The sequence below is a fragment of the Dipteris shenzhenensis genome, chromosome 24, assembly GCF_047967505.1.
Source record: "Dipteris shenzhenensis isolate YYH24624 ecotype China chromosome 24, Dip_SZ_1.0, whole genome shotgun sequence".
NCBI classification, from domain to species: Eukaryota; Viridiplantae; Streptophyta; class Polypodiopsida; order Gleicheniales; family Dipteridaceae; genus Dipteris; species Dipteris shenzhenensis.
Window position 1 is genome coordinate 43943459 of NC_141619.1, and position 16277 is coordinate 43959735.

Consider the following 16277-nt stretch of genomic DNA (forward strand, 5'->3'; position numbering starts at 1 on the left):
TCATCTGGATGACTTAGGGCCAACCTCGAAAGTCTCTAATGGGGTAAGTCCCAGACTCTGTGGATAAAAGTCACTGTCTGAAAGCTGGCATCAACCATCGTCACCTGTAGCCGCTCAAAGCTTGTCCAATTTGTCCTTGGAAGATCACACCCCCAGAAAGGTGCTGCATACATGATAGTCGGCCGCACCAGTATGTCGAAAAGCCAACCCTTCATCGGTGGATCCTGGAAGTGCGCCCAGAAACACTGCCGCTCTAGTCTAGCCAAAGCACCACACCCTCATGTGAGCTGTGCTTGGGCTATATGTTTCATTGTGAAGATGGGTTCTATGAAGACTGCTCCTAAATATGTGTATGACTGCATCATCTCCATTGGCTCACGAAGATAGGTGAAACCAAGTCGGTGAGTCACTGCTCATGAGGTGTTGAAGATCATAACCTTAGTTTTCCCAAGGTTGACTGTCAGATCTCTCTCTCTACAAAACACCTCCAATGCCTCCAGGTCTCTCTCCAGCCCCTTCGCTGAAGAGGATATAAGGACTATATCATCAGCATATAACAATATCTGTATGAGGAGATCCCCTAGTAATGAGCCCTCGCCACCTAGATGATTTATGAAATATGTGATCTCATCAATGTAGAGTCCAAAGAGAGTCAGTGAGAGAGGACAGCCCTGCTTTGCCCCAATGGTGCTCTCGACCCAATCCGATAGACTGCGCCTGGAGCATGGACCTTGCCTCTGACTGACTCATATAAGCTCATCACATCCCAAATTAGCATCTCTCAGATCTGCATCTCCTGTAGTCTCCTGATCATGCGGGATTGTGGAATAGTGTCGAAGGCCTTTCGAAAGTCTACGAAGCATGCGTAGACTCTCTGATGTCTGGATCTCGCCTCCTCAATGATAGACCTCAGAGTGAAAATGTGGTGTAGAGTAGAGTGTTGCCTCTTGAATCCTTCCTACCCTAGTGATTGCTACCCCCATGCCTTTGTATGACTGCTGATCTCTCTCTCTAGTACCGATCCTTAGATCTTGGCCAGTTGGCAGTGTGTGGTCAATCATGAGGGTGCGATAGTTCCCGGTGTCCATGAGATCTCCTGCCTTGTGTATTGGTACGATAGTAGTGGTGCTCCATGCTAGTGGGAAGCCGTGACAAACTGCAAGGTTAAACATATGTGCAAGGATCAGTGCTAGGACCTCTTGCCCATGTGTGAAGTGCTCTGTTTGAAGGCCTTCGTGATCCTGTGCTTTTTTGTTGTGGAGTCGGCGAAGTGCAGCCCGCACATTCTGTGTAGTGAATAGATGACAAGTAGTGGGCCTGGGCACAGAGGACATGTCTGGCGGTGTCTGCCTCGAGACATCATATAAGGAGCATGCATAAGTGTGCCACATGCCCAGATCAGTGATGGGGATGGGTGGCTTCCCCTCCGAGAGGAATCCCCACCCAATGGTTGGGTCCCCCTCTTGAAATGATTTGATGATCTCATCCATCCTATGTATGAGGAAGGCTCCGTCTCTTGCGGCGTGTCAACCCTGCTGAAAGATCCTGTGTGCCCCATGTGACATCAACTGACCCAAGGCTCGCTCTTATGTGAGGTGGGCTAGCATCTCTTTGCACTCATCATCAAACCAGGGGTTTTGAGGCATCTTCCCATCTCGTACCCGTGAAGATTAGGTCGTAGGAAAGGATTTGGTGGCAACATCATGTATCACTATGACAAGGGTGGCTGAGGCATGCACGAGGTCCAAATCAGCCTCCAATAAGGCTGGAAGCCCTCTGGCTAAGTGACACACATACACTGGATCAAGGGCACGGTCAAAGTGGATCTAGGTACAGGTAGCAATAGGAACTCTTCGTATGCCCATCGAAGGCCAGATATGAGTGGTTGGCTCCCAGTGGGGGGGGGGTATGGTGAGGTCATGTATCTGTGAGACAAAAGCCAATGGGCCTAGTAGGTAGTCCACTGTTCTAGTTCCGCCTCCATGTCGAAGCATGTGAAACCCTCAGATGATGGCCATCTCTAAAGGCCATTGTAGATTATGAGGTCATGGATAGCTCCCAACTCAAGCAGGTCTCATCCGTATGTTGTCACATGTGAAGTATCTACAGGAAGTCTCTGAATCCCAAGTTCTGCTGCATCTAACGCTCGCACCATGTGGGGGTCTCGCTCATATGTGAAGTCAAGTAAGTCCACTTGCCTATCCCTCGTCCTTGCATTGAAATCCCCCAGAAGGAGGGTGTCTCCTTGTCTGGAGAACTCTATGCTTTCATCATGTATCATCTCATAAGGACTATGCCCCTTTGTTGTGACATCATGGGCATATGATGACGTGTGTGGAGGAAAATAGCATACTGCAATGAAGACGGCGGGTCGGGCATCTAGTATAGCTGCACTCGTATCCACATGCGACGTGCATGTTCCTCTCTCCGTACCACAGATATGAGTGGTCTCAGGTGTGTTTTGAAAAGGACAGCTACACCTCTAGAGCCTCATACTCCACTCTCTCTCCTCATTTCTCTCCTATGAGCAGACTCACAAATATACCCTGTCATTGTTGACAGCCCTCTCTCTGGGCTCTTATGTGTCTTAGTGTAGAAGATGATGTCTCTACCTGTGTATGTCTCTAAGAAGCCACCTGGGTCGAACCGAAGTGTACCATTACAGTTCCATACAGCCATACTCAACTTGTTATGTGCACTCCTCTCCCACCTCTGATAGCATCGTAGTTCACCCTCTTCCTTCTCCCCTTCTCCCTTGTCCCCTCTGTCAGATCTTTCTCGAATAATCACTTTGCCATCCCTGTAGGCAGTCCATTTCCCTGCTTCCCTTGCTGCCATGACCCGTGTCATGCCTTCCACTAGTGCCATTATTCCCAACTATAAAGTGACAATTTTCTCAAGAATGACGTTCGATTTTAGAGTTTCCAAAAGTGCATCCAACAAAATGGCCAAGTGGATAATTTCTAATAATCCAACTTGCAGAACAATTTTTGCAGCACCTAAAGTCTATCCTATGGCAAAGAAATAGGCCATCCAAATAGGATAGCCTAAGTGATGGTACCCTTTGAGATTAGAAGAGAGCAGACACAAGGTGCAATCCCAATCACACTCACAAAGAGGCAAAAGTTTTGATGTATTGAATCTGACTTTCAGTCCAACTGCCAAGCCAAATAAATGAAGCGCACACATAATATACCTGGCATCGGCTTCCAAATTTCATAGGAAGAAAAAGGAAGCATCGGCATAAGCCTAAGTGACAAAAGGCGCCTCTTGGAAATTCAATGCCATGCAAGTCTTGTCCAAGGTATCTATATACATCAACAATGGATGAGTGGCAATTGCAAAGAGGAGAGCACTAAGAGAACAACTTTGTCAAACTGAATGGCCTAAGGACCAAGAAGATGAGAGGGATTCAAATAAAAGGCAAGATGCTGTGCCCTCTTCATATAGCCAATGAACCACATTTTGCATCTTTGGCCCAAAGCCCAACTAAAGCATAATTTTAGCCAAAAGCCCCCATTTCATAGTGTCAAATGCTTTCTCAATGTTCACCTACATCATGAGAACATTTTGATGATAGTGTCAAATGATTTCTCAATGGGTTGGATGAATGGACACGTGTAAAAGGGTATGCCACTTTGATGGGTTACTTCCCATGAGGCACAACCTTTATCTGCCTCAAAAGGCTTCTCCCTCCCTAGGGTATTCTTTGTTACCGATGGTAGCACCTCATCACATACCAGAACTGTGGGCCTTGCAGTATTCTCTTACTCTTTCCCGGGCTATGACACTCAATTTCTCCATTAGCAATTTGCACGAGTATGCCGTTGTTTGGTTTTTTAGGGTGGTTTCATCTTGCATCTCTTATTCGACCCCGTGTTCATAGAAAACCTTTTTCTCAATGAAGGGGCTTTAAATTCTTGAAGGTTAAAAAAAAAAAGAATTTGCAAATTCTTTAGCTAAAATACAACTAAACTGCCTAAAATTTGTAGATTTTACAAATTTGAGAAAAACATTATTATAGGTGAATAAAAATGTTGCAGGTTCACTGTATATAGTTTTCAAGTTTCTTATGAATGTTGATTCCACCCATTATTCCTTTGAAAGATGACAAATTTCAGGGAGCAACATAGATTCTCTTCGCATGATGTTACAAACTAGAGCGTAGCATCTAAATGCTTTCGTTTCAGGACCTCCGGGCATGTCTTCAACCTTCCTTGCTAAGGGCTCTTAGGTCTAAAGGGCTATGCACTGTTTGCACTGAAATCACAAATGGGTTGACTGACCTAAATGACCCAAGCATAACTCCAATATGTAAACCCAGCACCTCTTCTCATATAGAAGATTATTGGGTATTTTGTAGCCTAAGGTCTAGAACTACGCATTATAGTGTACATAAGTGTGAGTGTGAAGAGTCAATAACCTTTGGTTTTAGATAAGTTCATGATTAGATTGGTAGGTGCATGTGACATCACCTATGATGTTAGTGAGATTCCCTCAATCGACATCGCCTATGTTGTGTATGTGGGGGGTAAGAAATGGCCCTTAGCCTACAAAAGGAGGCACCTCTTTTACTTTGCTACCAATTAATCCCTATTGCCTCAGTTTTGGTTTTGTTCATGGTTTTACCTTGGACTCCTTTGTCATTTTTCTCAACCTACATAGCACATCATGGAGGTGCTTCAACCTCCATTGGCTAGAGCTCCACATCTGGTCTACTAACTTGATGACTTTGGTTGTTGATTTCGCCACAGCTAGGAAGCTGTCAATGATAACTCGTCAATGATCAAGGAGTCGCCGCCCCTACTGCAAGGACATTTACTATCTTGTTCAGACTTCTGCTGGATGTCACTATCATGAAGAAAAAACCTATTCAATTTTTTTCTACTTCTGTTATATGCGAGTCTATGCTTATGATCTTTTGCTAGGTGATTCTATATCTATTCAACAACATCGCTCATACAAGGCCTATTATGGCAGTCTTTTGATATAGACCTTGCTTGCAAGCCCTGCTATATGATTTATAGATCTCATTTTTGGTGAGCCCATCGAGATGTTGAGATGCGAATCTATGCCTTTCGAGAAGTCATATGTTCTCATTTTCCTTAGGGAAACAAGATGGCAAAGGAGCTAAGGCATACAATGCCAAATTGCAACAATGATCTTTCCCTCTTGAGTACTTTGGCAGAGGAGCTTGGAAATTTTGTCTAGGTGTTTGCAACCCAACAATGATTTTACTGCTACTTAGAGAAAAAACACTGTTCAGAATTAGATTGTCAGATTTACACAGTAGGATTATTCCCCTTTGTGAATGAATGCATCACTTTTCTGCTAAGGATGGTTTCTTAAAACTACCAAGTTGATAAACTTGCTGCTATCTTCTAACGCGTGCACTAGTTCACAAGTTCAACGATGTTGTTTGTGCTTTCTCTGCCACGATGCTCTTGCTGCCGTTATCCTTAGCTCTCAAGGCCCTTTAAGTTTGTTGATTTGACAAGGTGAGACTGGTCTCAAATATGATGGTCAAACAAGGACCAATGCTTGATGGTATTCATGCAAGCATCTTGGAAGAAACTTGTAGCTCAATCTATGCTTTTTAGGCATCCTTGCACACATATCATCAGTGTTTCCATGCACTCATAGGATGTAGCTCATCTTGCTTGGATGATACTTGTGATAACAGACAGTAGTGTAGCTTTGGTAGTAAGATGGATCTTTGAAATCATCAATCATAGTGGGTAAACATATCGCTGCTCAAACTTGAATGCCTTCGTTGTGCTTGGTCAGTGCATTGATCTAATTGTGCATAAAAAATCTCTAGCTTGGCTTTGCCCAAGCTCTTTTTCAATTTTGAGCCCTAAATTAACAAATTAAAGACTCCACACTTGCAGTTTTGAGAGTCATGGGCTGATTGCCCCACACAACATATCTCAATATGCATCTAACAGCATCCAAATGTGGCTCCCTTGGGGCCTACATGAATTGACTCACTAAGCCCACATCATAGCTCAAATTTGGCTAGTGATCATCATGTAGATAAGACTCCCTACTATCCACCTGTACCTTTTAGGATCCTCCAAAAATTCTCCCACTTCAGCATCAAGCTTCAGATTTTGATCCAATGGGATTACGATCTACTTGCATGGTTTTCATCCCATATTTGCACATGTCCAACCATGTTGTTTTTGCAATATCCAAATCTTGTCCTCCTCTCAAAACATCAATGCTAAGGAAATACCAAAGCTCATCCAAGTCCTTCCGTATACACCTCTTCTTGTAAGAGAGAATTGTTTACACCATTTGATGTAAAGATTGTCCTATTGTAATTAGTTGTAGCAACAACACACTCTTAGTCAATCCCATAGGTATTTGCATGTCCTTTTGCTATCAACCTTTCTTTGTACCTATTGATTGATCCATTTGAATTGTGCTTCAATTTATACACCCACTTGCATCTAATTGCCCTCTTTCACTTAAGCAAAGGACCAACTCTAGCATCTTGTTGGCATCCAACTCACCCATCTACTCATCCATATCTACCTCCCACTTGGCATCTATGATGGCCTCCTCAAAGCACATGGGCTCCTCATGTTGAATAACTTTCACTCTATGTGCATAATGGTGAGCTCATATGAGTCAAACCCAAATCTTTTCACATGGTATCTAACTCTTGTAGACCTTCATGCACTAAAATCAATCACCATAGGTGTCTTGTGGTCTTTGCACTCCCAGAGTACTCAATGTTGGTATCCAAAATCCTCATTAAGGCTCTTCAAGAGCCACTCAAATCCCCATCAAGAAAAGAGTGTGTTGCATTGAAGTCCACACCTGCATCCATCTTTTGCTTTCCCTTTTGTTTGCTTGTTAAAAATTTTAGCACTTTCAACACTTCCAACTAATGCCTTTAGAATATTAACATGTCCCCATAATCCATGACCAGGGGCTAGCATTGGAGCCACTGTTGGAGGACTCTCTAGGTCCACTCAACAAATGCGATTCCTTCTTCTCATTTTGGAAAGCATTGTCTCTAGTTTCATTATCTCGCATAGCATGCCTAGTCAAACTAGTGTGGATATTGAAAATAACATTATAGTTAACATCTATGCTTTTTATTGGTTTGATCTATGTACAGCTACTCATCTCATAAACAACAACATCTGTACTCACTCTCATCGCATGTGTGATAAGATTATAGTAGCGATACCCTTGTTGCTCAAGTCGGTATCCAATGAAAATGTACTTTCTTAGCTCACCTGAAATGTGTACATATGCAAACACCCAAACACTTCATGTGAGAAACATTAGGCTTCTTGCCCGCAAACTTCTTATCTCCCATAAAACTCTCTGTAGGTGCATACCAAGAATACATTTTGAAATGAGTGAACATCTCACTCTTCTCCTTCGTGAAAAAGACCCATACTTTCATCGTGTGGTCATCAATGAATTTATGTAACTTAATATATATTTCCATTATTTTGTGTAGGCCTCTAAACACCTGAATAAATAAGATCCAATGGCTTTCCACTAACATTCCTATTAAATTAGGTGCATAGAATCCACCTTAAATGTAGGCAAACTTATCACAATACCCTAAGACTACAGCCACTACACACATTTAAAATCACTTCAAACATCCACTTTGAGACGTAACTGAGCATCATCGGCCCAAAAGTGAAGGAAAAGTATCCCCTCACTCATGGAAGTACATTGGAGGTTTGCGGCATAAAGAAAAAGGTGAGGGAGTGTGATTCAATTTATGGAATCTAGACCATGGAGGGCCCATGTAGTGAGGCGAAGGGGTGCAATGACTATTTCATTGCATGCGCCGAAAACAAAAGAATATGGATTAAATCAAATATAAAGGAAATGGGGAGGGGGGGATAAAGGTGTAAGGCATTAGCTTAATTTATACGTGGGGGTGTATGTCATTACGTATTTCTATGAGAGAGAGAGAGAGAGAGATGTACAGTTCGCTTAGCTTTACTTTTTTTTGGGGTTGTTTTTCTTGCAGGTGCTTCAATTTATTGTTGGACTAGCACTAGCTTCTCTCCACAACTTTCATTTATCCAGGTAGGTGATCACTTTTTTTCCAATTGACATTGTGTGTGTGTGTGTGTGTGTGTGTGTGTGTGTGTTTGCATCTTAAACATTTTCAAAATCATTGAAACCATTCCGATCTGATAATTCATGAATTCTCTGTTACATTCATGAAACCATTCTGATCGTAATTCGTGGATGCTTAGGTTCTTGGGAGGGGAAAATTGAACTAAGAACCATCCTTTTTCAAAAAGATAATGGAGACGAGAGAGAGAGAGAGAGAGAGAGAGAGAGAGAGAGAGAGAGAGAGAGAGAGAGAAGCTTAGAAGCTACATTTTTAAAATCATCCAAACCATTATGATCTTATAGTTTCTAGATGATTATATTATTGAGACAGAAGAACTAAAAGATTATGGAGGCGAGAGAGAGAGAGAGAGAGAGGGAAAATATAATGGTGGACAGAAGTGAATTAAGTTAGTGTATTAGTTAGAGACAAGGCGATGATGGGGTTGGACCAGTAATCATTAAATGTAATTGTATCTTTCATAGGGGCATCTTGATGACCTGGCAATATGTCTAGAGATAAGCTTGCACTGTCTACCCTAAGTGATCTGATCTAACCTTCATTTTGAGAAGCTAGCCTTGCTTTTCAATTGACTTTGCTTTCTATTTGGAATTCTTTGCTTCCTTAGGACACGTTGTGTGTGTGTGTGTGTGTGTGTTTGCATCGTTTAAGACAAGCTACATTTTCAAAGTCATTGAAACCATTCCGATCTGATAATTTATGAATTCTTTGCTTCCTTAGGACACATTGTGTGTGTGTGTGAGTTTGCATCGTTTGAGACAAGCTACATTCATTGAAACCATTCTGATCTTATAATTCATGGACGCTTAGATTCTTGGGAGGGGAAAACTGAACTAAGAACCATGTTTTTTCAAAAACATGGTACATCTCTCTCTCTCTCTCTCTCTCTCTCTCTCTCTCTCTCTCTCTCTCTCTCTCTCTCTCGCTCTCTCTCTCTCTCTCTCGCCCAACCTACAACATAGTTGCATGCTAAACTACCAGCCTTTTCTACAATGCTTTTCTATTGGCTCAGCATGATCTCTTCTATTGTGGACCTTGCTGTGTTGCTCTATGTGTAGAGTCTCACATCTCAATGCCTGCTTTGTCTGTGCATATCTCTTAGGAGAGGCGAGAGAGAGAGAGAGGGGGAGAGAGAGAGAGAGAGGGAAAATATAATGGTGGACATAAATGAATTAAGTTTGTAGATGATTATATTATTGAGACGGAAGAACGAAAATATAATGGAGGCGATGATGTGGTTAAACCAGTAATCATTAAATGTAAGCTACATTTTTAAAATCATCCAAACCATTATGATCTTATAGTTTTTAGATGATTATATTATTGAGACGGAAGAACTAAAAGATAATAGAGGCAAGAGAGAGAGAGAGAGGGAAAATATATTGATGGACAGAAGTGATTTAAGTTAGTGTATTAGTTAGAGACAAGGTGATGATGTGGTTGGACCTTAAGTGATCTAATCAACCTCTCGAGGAGAGTAAAGGATTATGTATGTTTCATGTCATGTGCATTATAGCCATGAGAAGTAACCTCCAGAGGTGAGGCAATTGGATATCAGTAATCATTAAATGTAATTGTATCTTTCCTAGGAGCATCTTGATGACCTAGCAATATGTCTAGAGATAAGCTTGCACCCTCTACCCTAAGTGATCTAATCTAACCTTCGTTTTGAGAAGCTAGCCTTGCTTCTCAATGAGAGTAAAGCATCAAATATGTTTCATGTCATGTGGACTATAGCCATGAGAACTAAGCTCGAGACGTGAGGCGATTGGATGATAGGTGGGGCTACAGAGAGAGAGAGAGAGAGAGAGAGAGAGAGAGAGAGAGAGAGAGAGAGAGAGAGAGAGAGGGATGAAAGAATATAATGGTAGGGCAGAAGTGAAATAAGACAAGGCCATGATGTGGTTGGACCAGTAATCATTAAATGTGATTGTTTCTTTCGTAGGAGCATCTTGATGACCTGGCAATATGTCTAGAGATAAGCTTGCACCCTCTACCCTAAGTGATCTAATCTAACCTTCGTTTTGAGAAGCTAGCCTTGCTTCTCAATGAGAGTAAAGCATCAAATATGTTTCATGTCATGTGGACTATAGCCATGAGAACTAAGCTTGAGACGTGAGGCGATTGGATGATAGGTGGGGCTACACCAAGAGAGAGAGAGAGAGAGAGAGAGAGAGAGAGAGAGAGAGAGAGAGAGAGAGAGAGAGAGAGAGAGAGAGAGAGAGAGAGAGAGAGAGAGAGAGGGAGGGGGGGGGACGAAAAAATATGATGGTAGGCCAGAAGTGAAATAAGACAAGGCCATGATGTGTTTGGACCAGTAATCATTAAAGGTATTTGTATTTTTCTTAGGAGCATCGAGCTGGCAGTATGTTTAGAGATAAGCCAGCATCCTCTTCCCTAAGTGATCTAATCTAACCTCTTTCAGAAGTTAGCCTTGCTTCTCAAGGAGAGTAAATGATTAAGTGTGTTTCACGTCATGTGCTTTATAGCCATGAGAACTAAGCTCGAGAGGTGAGACGATTGGATGATAGATGGGGCTACACACACACACACACAGACACACACACACACACACACAGAGCAAAATATAATGGTGGACAGAAGTGAAATAATTCCATGATGTGGTTGGATACACCTTCATGAGTAGACAATAAGATTGCAGTAAGATTGCTTGGTGATGATCATAAGACTAAGGTCTCAGATTTAGGGTTGGGTAGAGGAGGCTAATGCATGGCAAGGGGAGGTTAGGGGGATTTGATTTTTGAAATAGATGCTAGGGCCATGTGCCCTCCATGTCGATTTCTCCTTTTAATATGTCCTATGATTTCTACTTCCTACCACCATATCCTTGGTCACTCTAAGCAACTTACCGCCTTTAAATCGGAAAATATTTGCACGAGTCCTTGGCAAGAGCTCATTCACAAATATCTCAATCCATCTAACTTGATTCCAAATTCTTTGTTGAGAGGAGATGGGCTACAATCTTTGGGTATCTACCTCCTATGCCAATTGATTTGTGCTCATGTTTATTCTATGGAATCTGTGTGATCCAATTATACAATTGAGCCAATACATACCTGAAAAGGTTTTTGTATTTTATTATGGATGCAGCTCCAGAAATGGCTTCTACCGTTGTTTCAAATCTTGGGGAGTCAGGTTTCCATGGGCGACAAAGCCTTCAAGCAATAAAGCGAGCTGCAAGGGTGGAGGGCTCTGCAGTTTCTGACATTGTGTTGTCATCTTTTCCTGAGCCAGATAGCCTTCATGTGATAAATCAAGTTTTTGCAAGGGCCGAGACTTCAACCCATGGAGCAAATCACGGTCCCAAGTTGCCTTCAAAGCGTTTTAAGTCTAGCCGCGAATGTTGCACTGCTAATATAATGAAACGACTTACAAGGGGGAGAGCTTCAACCCATGCAACTGAGCATTCAAGTCATTACAATCTTTTAAAGTCCATTCAAGCCATGTGCGAGAATAATAAGGATGCATGTGCCATGAACACACGATATTTGGGCTCTTTGTGGGGAGAAATCCATTCAGATGGTGCTACAGTAATAGCGCAGGGCATGGCAGAATTGCCTGGAACTCTCATTGCAAGGATTTCTCAAATTGAGAATAGCGTTAAGGACTTTAATCAATGGATGTAGCAGATTTTGGGGAGAGGTGGAGAAGGGGCAGTTGTATGTGAGAATGGGTGTAGACTACAAGTTGATAAGCTGAAAGAACAAGTTCAGCTACTGTCCACTGAGGTGTCAATGTTCAAAGTTGGTTTAAATAGGCTAACTGCTTTGATGACCAGGATGAGCCATAAACTAGAGCAGGTCGTAACCCGTGACAATTAAGAGACTCCTGAGACTTTTATGTCACTTTTTGTACTGGAATCCCAAATGCTTCTATGGGATTCATGTACTTGGGTTGCCCTTATGTTATTTGGCAAGACAAGTTTGACTCCTGAGACTTTTGTGTCACCTTTTGTACTGGGATCCCAAATGCTTCTATGGGATTCATGTACTTGGGTTGCCCTTATGTTATTTGGCAAGACAAGTTTGACTCCTGAGACTTTTATGTCACTTTTTGTACTGGAATCCCAAATGCTTCTATGGGATTCATGTAGTTGGGTTGCCCTTATGTTATTTGGCAAGACAAGTTTTTTGCAAATGATTATATTTACTTTCATTTGACGTATATATGGCAATGGAAGCTAATTTAATTCAATATCTAAATTGCCTACTGTTCCTTCCCATTTTCGTTTTATTTAAGATATACTCAAATATTTGTAATTTTTTTGAATCATGTATTCGCATAAATGCTGATGCAATGCTTATACTTTTTTGAGATGGTCAACTTTGAGTTTTTTTAGATATGTTAGCTTTGGTTTTTATGTTTCAAATGATGGTTGCACATATGGTATTGTATTTTGCTCACATGTTGAAAAAATATGAGCATTACTCTTACCAAAGATAGTGAGACACTGAAACTTGGTCATGGGACACTATGAGTTCAATGCATAGATGGTCCGCTCTCAATTTTAGATAGATGGGAAAGGGATGGCTTTGCTAATTAACCTTGCTTCTTGCTTTTCTAAATTATTTTCTTCCTAGGGCACATTTGTTGAGATCCATCAATTTTTTCATGGTTAGGGATGATGCATAAGTTATTTGATTAAGCTATTTTTCCCTTTGAGGAATAGATATTTATGTAGTTGGTTGAGTGGATACAGAAGATGGCAAGACAAATAGAAGAGAGGCTACATTCAATACGTTCTCATAGGAGAAGATTGTTGGATTCAACACGGGCGGCCCGTCGTGCTTATGCTATACAAAGAACAAGGTCTAAAACACAAGGTGCTAGAAGCATGAGGGTGGCTGTGGAATCTATGGGTGTAGAAGTAGGAGTTTGCAGTCAACATAATCAGACACATGGATGTAGTAATGTAGCGTGCATTGTGGCTGAAAATACAATGGAACTCAATACTTCAGTAACAGTAGGTAGAGTGCATCAACATGCTTTAGTGATAGGTACACCTACTCAAATGGATTCAACACGGGCGGCCTGTCGTAGTTATGCTATACAAAGAACAAGGTCGAAAACACAAGGAGTTAGAAGCGTGAGGGTGGCCGTGGAATCTATGGATGTAGAAGACGGCCTTCGCAGACAACAGGACCAAATGTATGGGCACAATAATGTAGCGTGCATTGTTGAAAATACAATGGACGTCTACTTTACCAACTGTAGATAATGAGCATGAACATGCTCCAGTAATAGGTACAACTATTCAAATGGATTCAACGCGGGCGGCCCGTTGCATGTATGCTATACAAAGAACAAGGTCGAGAACACAAGTTGCTAGAAGCATGAGGGTGGCAATGGAATCTATGGATGTAGAAGTTGGCCTATGCAGAGAACAGAATCAAATGCATGGGCACAGTAATGTAGCATGCACTGCTGAAAATACAATGGACCTCCATACTTCACCAATAGTACGTAATGAGCATGAACCTGCTCCAGTAGTATGTACAACTACTCAAATGGATGCAAGCAGGAATGCTACTCATTTAAGAGCCCGAAGGCGTGTTGTTCACAACAGGACTGTGATTTTGGGTGCAGGGGGGAGCCTCTCTATCTTGCATACTTTTCCGTTAAGGGAAAATGTAGAGCATCCATCTTTGTATCCACTGGTCTTCAATGCTCCTTCTGTTCATGCACTCGGATCCATGATCATACATGCAACTTTTGCCAAGCTCAATTGTGGAAACAAGAGACGCGAATGCATATGCATCAAGTTGTGGGCAAGCACTGTTGCAAAGTTGGTCGTGTGTCATTGTTGCCGTTAGAAGAACCACCAGACATTTTTCGAGTTCTATTGCACGGACATGATGCTAGAAGCAAACTGTTTAAGAAAAACATTAGGGCTTATAATAGTGCCATGGCATTTGTTTCATTGGGAGCTCATGTTGATCAAATGTTCCATGGGAATGGGGGTATACAAAACTTTCGGGTCCATGGTAGTGTTGGTATTGTTGGGGGGGGATTTTAGGCAAGTCTTGCCAGTTCTTCCAAAGGCAGGACGAGAGGACATTGTCAATGCTACCTTATGCCACTCAAGGATTTGGGGTCGCACTACAATATTGAAGTTGACGCAGAATATGCGGGTCCTTCAGAATGGTGATAATTGTGCTGAGCAAGAGTTCATGCAATGGGTTCTGGACATTGGCAATGGGATAAATAGATGTACAAAAGAAGATACTGTTGTGATTCCATCGCATATGCTTTTAGAGACAAAGTCCATGGAAGGCCTCATTGGATGGGTGTATCGAGGGCTTGCAACTGTTTTGGACTGTGCAACATACTTTCGAGAGCGCGCTATTCTTGCACCTCGAAACACCGAGGTTGATGCAATTAATGCTATGGCATTGAAGGCAATGCCCGGTGAGGAAAGGGAGTACCTAAGTGCAAACTCAGTGGGACAACTTAGGGGGAGATTCCTTTTTGTTTGCAGTCGAGTATTTGAACAGTCTTGATCTTGGTGGTGGATATCCCCCGCATCGGTTGGTTTTGAAAAGGAATGCTCCTATAATTTTGTTGCATAATTTGAATCCTCGCCAGGGTTTGTGCAATGGGACACAGTTGATATGCAAAGAGTTTCACACAAAAGTGTTAGAAGCTGAAATCATTACTGGTAACAATCATGGTGATAGAACGTTTATTCCAAGGATAACATTCATTCCGACCAACCTTGAACTTCCATTCGACATGAGGAGATGGCAATTTCCTATCCAATTGGCATTTGGCATGACAATCAATAAGTCACAGGGCCAAACATTGTCAGTTTTGGGGCTATACTTGGCAACACTGGTATTCAGTCATGACCAATTATATGTGGCATTTTCACATATCCGAGCATCAAACGCTGTTAAGGTTTTCATTTCGCAGGGTGCGTCTGATGCCAGGGGTGAGGAGATGGATAATACTTCTACCACAAATGTTGTGTACAAGGAAGTTTTGCAATTGGCAACAGCAAGAGCCTAGGAGTATGACATTGCTCTTTCAAGCCCTCCTCAGACTTTCTTGGGTGGAAAATCTTCATTTCGGTAATCTTTGTATAGCTTTTTTTAAGTTCTTTCAATATTCCAACTATCATAGGTCTTTGGGAATGTTGGCTATTTATACAAAGATGAAGTGAGACGTAATATTTCATGACTTTGTCCTTGATAATGTTTGGATTTCATTTTTCATTTGAATTATGGGTTTGCAATACACTAGAGGCTATTTTCTCTTCAAAGCCTATTGTTTTTTTTCAGTATATGTAGATTGACACGTGCATTCTTTTTTTGCAATGTGATAGGATGTATAGGCAGTTCACGTTTGTCTCACCGAAACAAGAGCACAGGTGCAAGGTACATAGTTGCTTGACAACCACGTTTTATGTTGACACGTTTAATAGTATAGTCACTCACTTTTTAGAAAATTGTAGATCCTGTGGGCTGGGGATCTCTGGAGAGCGCGCAACTATTGTTGGATTTGCTTGAGCTAGAGAGCTACCTTGGGTAAGAACTGTGTACATTGTTTAATGCTTTATTTTTGTTAAAACAAAAGTTTTTTTGGATTATATTTGAGTGGGAAAACATGCTATTGTTTGTCTTTTAGGAGTATTCCTGATTCATGGTTTCTAATGAATCTCCACGTCGACAATCCTTTGGATGGACGAGTCCATTTGGGATATTACGCTGTCCTGGCTTGCCGGCTTCATAGGGATGATGGACCACAGACCATCACTGTTCGCTGGCTGTGATACTATGAATGTGTGTAGACACGAATTTTCTATCGAGGGCAAAATGGGGACTACACGTATACCTTTGTCAGCATTGTTGACAACCCTTTGCGTCTGAGTAAGTACTCTAAAGAATGAGTTGGGTTTTACCAACATACATGTATAAAAGTTTTATGGCTCAATAATTATAGTTCCTAAATTATCTTTCTATGTGATGCTGGTCCAGATACGATTGTTGGTACTCCGTTGTATGTTAGTAGCCACGGTGGACACGGCGGACGTGGTGGACGTACAACGAATGGCCGTCATAGGCTTTTCCCTGCAGTACATGGCCGCAAACTTTTCCCTTAGGGATGTTTGTGTGTGTATTGTAGATTTTGTATG